Source organism: Numida meleagris, chromosome 1 (genome assembly GCF_002078875.1).
Source record: "Numida meleagris isolate 19003 breed g44 Domestic line chromosome 1, NumMel1.0, whole genome shotgun sequence".
Lineage (NCBI taxonomy): Eukaryota > Metazoa > Chordata > Aves > Galliformes > Numididae > Numida > Numida meleagris.
This window is the reverse complement of record NC_034409.1, coordinates 16,239,857-16,245,785: the sequence shown is the minus strand read 5'-3', so window position 1 is coordinate 16,245,785 and position 5,929 is coordinate 16,239,857. Positions and strand designations below refer to the sequence as shown.

At 39.9% G+C, this 5,929-nt stretch overlaps 1 pseudogene; it reads right to left on the bottom strand.

The window, feature by feature from the left end:
* LOC110392434 lies at positions 464-4,614 on the bottom strand (annotated as a pseudogene).

The following is a 5,929-nucleotide window of genomic DNA, read 5'->3' as shown; positions in this document are numbered from 1 at the left end:
GAACTCTGCCAGACCACTGCCCCCTGGCCAGTAATTGAAGAAGCGTCTGTAAATAATGTAGGCCCATCCAACGGGGAAGTCTGAACACGAATTTGGAGAGAGATACTGAGGGGTCTTGCTAAATTAAAAATAGGCAGTGAGTCAGAATAAACAATTTTCCCCCCAAAATCTTGTAATGCTGCAAGAAGGACTTCAGGGAGCGGCTGTACATTGCAAAACAGGCCCTGTAAATGTATCACATCAGGCTCCCTTGCTAGGGCTCGTAGCGAAAACAATCGAGTTTTTCTAAGCAGCATTGCCAGAATCTCGAGCCAAGAAGTATAGGCACGCGTGGGTTGCACAGAAAACAACCACCACAACGGTTGTGGTTTGGCACTGAGAGAGTGGCCTAGCACGGCAGCAGCTCCCTCCTCACACCGACAAACAGCTATTTCAATGGCCTGGGCTGGGTCCTCGCAACCGCCTAATTACAACAGACTATGTCGTTAATGTGGGTGCTACTACAGCAAAACAGGAAAAGATGTTTCTTAAACGGCTTTTGTTGCTGAAGGCTAAATGCTGCTGTCACATCCATGACAGTGCTTCCTGCATCTCCTTGCATGTCTGTGTCTCTGGGCACCATCAGGATTTCCCAGGGTAAGGTGTGTTTATGCTCTTCTAAAGTTACTGGGGCTGCTGAGCCCATACCATGCAAATCTGAGTATATAACAGAAAGTATTTTCACTGTTTCTGTCATCATGTACGGTTGCTTTGGATCAATTGCTCTTGATAACAGTAAGAGACTTCTTACATCTCCTAGAATCCTTTGCAATCCATATTTACTGTTCATAAATGCTTTGAGGCACTGGATAAGTTTATGTTGATTCATCTCATCAATATTTTCTTGCTGTTTCTTGTCCAGAAGCCTTTCCAAGGCATCCAACAGAAGTCCAAGGCCTTCATGTCCAAAACTGTTAACCCAGCTAATTGGGTAGATGGCTGAAGACACTCGCAAAGACTCAAGACAGTTAAGAAGCTTTTCCTCAGTAATTTCAGATCACAATTCATGAATGTACTCTTGCGAGGACAGGGTGCATTCATGTTTGCTGTTTTTCAGTCTACCAGATTTGGCAGTTGCAGAAATGTACTTGTCAACCATCTCATGTTTTGTGGACAAATCCTTGTCTCTTAAAGGAGATTTACGGTCTTCATTTAGATTCATGTCTTCCATCATTTTCTCAAAGACATCCATAACTTCTTTTTCTGATAAGTTCATGCAACATTCATCAACAAGTGCCTGGGCAAGTGGAATTTCACTTCTAGTAGGTTGAGTGTCAATAGGATGCTGAATTAGAGGTTCTTCTTCTCTCACAGCTGATTTTCTGAAGCACGTTATTCTGTCATGCAGCTTAGGCCTGTTCCGAGTCTTCCGAAGAGTGCCCACTCCATTTCATGTTCATCCTGCTAGGGCCCGGGGACTCATTGCTGCCCAGAGGGGCTGTGGATGCCCCATCCCTGGATGTATTCAAGGCCAGGTTAGATGGGGCCCTGGGCAGCCTGGTCTAGTATTAGATATGGAAGTTGGTGGCCCTGCCTATGGCAGGGGGGTTGGAGCCTGATGATCCTTGAGGTCCCTTCCAACCCAAGCCATTCTATGATTCTGTGATTCTATATCTGGTCCACCACAGATCAGCGACCTCATAACAAAAGAGCTCTGTGCTATGGCGCAGGACAATTGAGGCTGCTCCCCTGCTTTTCACAGAGCTTTGCCATGGGGATCTTCCTTCACATGCAGATGTGCACACACACAACATGCGCATGTATGCTAGCCAAAGAAGGTGCGGTAAGAGATAGCAACTCCACACCATGGAGCTTCAAAGGCCCTCAGAATCCAGTGTATTATGTTCAGATTTTTTGTTTCAGGTAACCAGCATTCAGCCTGAACTTAGGCTCCCTATAACTCCCCATCACCCCAGTGCAAGTAGCACCAGAGCCCTTCTTGCATCTTGAAAGGAAAAGCCATAGGTTGTACACATACCTTGCTATCCAACCTTATCTCATTGCAGGAATGCATGGAGTAGTCAGAGAATGCACAGTGACAGGGGAGATATCCTGCAGGTAAATTAGCCATGGAGACCACTTGGGCATGGTCATACCTACACAGCACTTCCTCAAGAGTTATAAAAGATCAATCTCTGCACATCCGTAGGATGTTCCAGCATAAACATCTTGATATTCTTATTGAAGGAGCTTAGTGGTCAGTCAACCAACAGCCATGCTGAGGCCATACATCTTCCCAATAGCAGCATGTAAAATATACATTTTATACATCCCCTGTTGCATAGTTCTTCTTCTTGTACAGCTGAACCTTCCCAGTTTGCAGCCTGAAAAAGCCCAGTAGTGGCTGCAAGTACAAAGAGGGCCACAGAGCAAAGTCTGTGAAATTTGACCTTGAAGAGAGAAAGGAATCAATGTGATCTGCAAGTCTTAAGTTACAATCTTTAAAAACCATCTGGAATTGAACAAAAAGAATTGTAGATCCCAAACTGCCTATAAATTTTGTTGATAACAATGAGAATATCTCTGAAGCAAATAATCTTCTCCCACACTGAAAAGAAGCCTGACTCTGGTAATGCACACTTTTGTTAAGGAGCCTGCAGACAATATAATAGGGACACTTTCATTTCCATAATGTGATCAAAACAAAGAACACAATTGCATCGTAAACATGAAAGACATTCACCTTCATTAACTAATAAAGCCAAGAAATTATGCCATCTAATATAAAGGAAAGTGGAAAAAAAAGGGATGAGCCTTTCTCGGTGATGGTAAATAAGTTCCAGTAGAGTTACTGCATGAAAAAAAGTTATACTGCGTATAAGAAAGCTTAAGGGACTTTGGCAACCAACTCTTGCTGAACTTCATCTGGAGGTGAACGACTAACTCTTCAGCACTCCCTTGAAAATCCTTCTGGAAACTATACTCACTTCATTGCCTCAGTAAATTTTTTTGTTCTGCTTGCATATCACATATCCTGTCTAACTTGGGACTTGCCACTTTAAACAGAGGACTTATTACCAGTAAGCATACCTTTTCTAGCCTGATTCCAGCATGACTCTATTCATCTGTAATAAACTCTGAGTATAAATCTCTTTTACTGCTGTTCTCCATGTGTCGAAATTCATGTACAGATTTGGTATGAGCAAGTTTAACTTCCTCTAGAAGTTTAGGAGGCAAACTCTGCAATGACAGAACACTGTAAGTTATATGCTAGTATAAAAACATTCATGTGACAAAATATACCTATTTGCTATTCAAGGAGTGTATCAAGACAGCTATTTATGCTATACTTTTCAGAAAGCTAAGCTTCTATAGCTGAGACAAAGCATTAAAAAAAAAATCAGAACTCACTAAGATACCAAGGGAAGTGATCAGGTTTTAATAGGAAGTCAGTCCACAGTTTCTTTACAGGGAGTTCAGCATTTTCTTACAGACCAGGCCAAATGTGATCAACACCAGAGATCATTTAAAAATTAGGTCATCAACTGTTGTACTGTTCTGGTCCCTGAGAACTGTATGACATGAGGACAGAAACACTTTAAATTATATTTCTACCATTTTCCAAACTTCACTTCTATTTTTCATTATTAACACACCTATCCTTACAAATTTAAGTCATTTCCTATCCTCCATATTCACAAGCTTTTAAGTTACCATTTCACTCCAGTTTCTGCCAAAGATGATATGGAGAGAAAAAGCAATCCAAACAGTGTATTAATGATTTGGCATAAGTACATACTGCTTAACAATAAGCTTGGATACAAGTTCACCATATGATCTTCAGGCCACCTAAAGGCCAGTAAGCCATGAATGCTTCTTTCAGTATGTAATAGGCAAAATGCCTTAAAGTGGTGCTATGCTGCTACAGATGGCTTAGGTTCTCTTTAAAGGTCTAGTTCTGTGGCTCTCTCAAAATCAGCCACCCACTGGCTGTGAACAGATGTAAATTAGTTCTATCATATAGAGATAAATAATTGCTTCTTAATGCAATCTTCCTCCACTTACTGTCCAGTAGCGACTCCTTCCTCTCTAGCGTTCCTTTAAGAAGTATCTTCAATTAAGGAGTAAAAGACTCCTTCTAACTTGACATTTCAACTTGAGAAAAATAACTAGTTCAGTTCCCGATAGGCAAACTATCAACTTAGGCAATTATTAAGCATGAATTTGTTACAATGCAATACTGAAAGAAGTCCACAAAAACATATTTATGAATAGAATGTTTACCAATAATAAATGGAATTTTACAGATTAATCATGATTCTATTTTTAGACAATTATAGAAAACAAGCTTGTTCTTGAATCCAACCAGCTTAAAAAGCACGTTAAAAAATAAAATATCAATCCTATTTTTGCTTAGTAACCAAGAAATATAATTCAAGTATAATTCAACAGCTCAGAAATATGCATCATTATCATCAGTAATTGACAAAAACAATACCTTACTGCATGAGCTGCAGTATCTGTCCCTGGGGGAAAAATAAATTGAACTTTCCTGGGAACAGTGGTGAAAAGCACCCTCAGTTTTCCTGGAACTTTATTTATCATGTATGACTTACTACTATTTTTTCATGTCACTTGTTGATCTCATCTTCTTGCAGAAAGCCATTTGTTTTGATGAAGGCCAATTGTATGACTTGGATAAAAAAGGCAGACTGGTCACGATAATTTAATTGAATGGAAAACCATCCTACATGAATGCCATCAACAGAATCCTCCCTGGAAACAGTATCTATCTTAATGCAGTCGCCCCAGATGGCTCTTATCTCTGAGATTTACCTTAGCAATACTAAAAGGTAAGTCATGGAGGAAAAGACAGGGTACAAAGTATGTTTCAGCCCTCTTCGTACAGAGCAGCAGCCTTTAAAGAAAACAGCTCTTTTTTTATATTGCCAATCATATTAGTGTAACTCCTACAATTTTCCCTTTCCCTTCACAATGTCTTGCCCCATTAAGAACTTACTGCATTAGATATTGGAGAAAATGAAGGACAGAAGCCCTCATGGACTATGCTGTAACTGAAGCAAAACAGTGAGAAACAGTGGAGTAAGAAGGTTGGAGAAAATCCCCCAGTTATTGTCTCAGATGATGGATATTAAAAAAATTGTTGTTTGTAGGAAAGAGATGTGAGGAAAAGCAATGGCTAAATGACCTACCTTGGGGAATCTCTTCTATATTGGCTTGATGACATGGAACAAAGAGCACTATCATCTACAAAAGTACTTAGGAAAGTACTGGAAATTACTGCTGTCATCAAGAATGGGGGGCACCTACAGGATGAAGGAAAAGCTATGAAGCCCCTTCAAGAAAAGAACCATGTCTCATAATTGGGTTGTAAGGATCAGTTTCCTGGATACTAAAATTATAAGCCTAGATTTTTCTTTAAAATAGAACAAGCATGCAATCACTCTTCAATTTTCTAGGTTTTATAGGCAAGTAAAGAAATGTAAATGTTTCCTAAGACACTAGTGCAGTGGAACCTGTTCACACTGGCAGACAGTTCAGAGATTGGAACTCCACAACATGTATCATATAGTTCTTAAAAATTCTATTGGGTAACACTAGCTTTAGTACATACAGTGTTCTGGGTGAAACTGGCACAGATTCATGTATGTCTGGTATGTAGAGCTGCCACATGTGATGTGAATCATCACATTCTGTAATAATTCTAACAATCTTTGCTACCCCCTCAGCCTCAAAATACTACTGAGTGGAAAAAAATCAGATGTTCTCCAAGCTCTAGAACTGCTGTGTAAATATGCTATTTTTTCAGTATCTCCAATACTTTGCACTATTACATCTGTAGTTCAGGGTTTGTGTTCTGTTTTCCTATATAAGTAGTTCTTTTATTGATTTGATCTCCAAATAGCACTGATGTTGAGATGGCTCATCA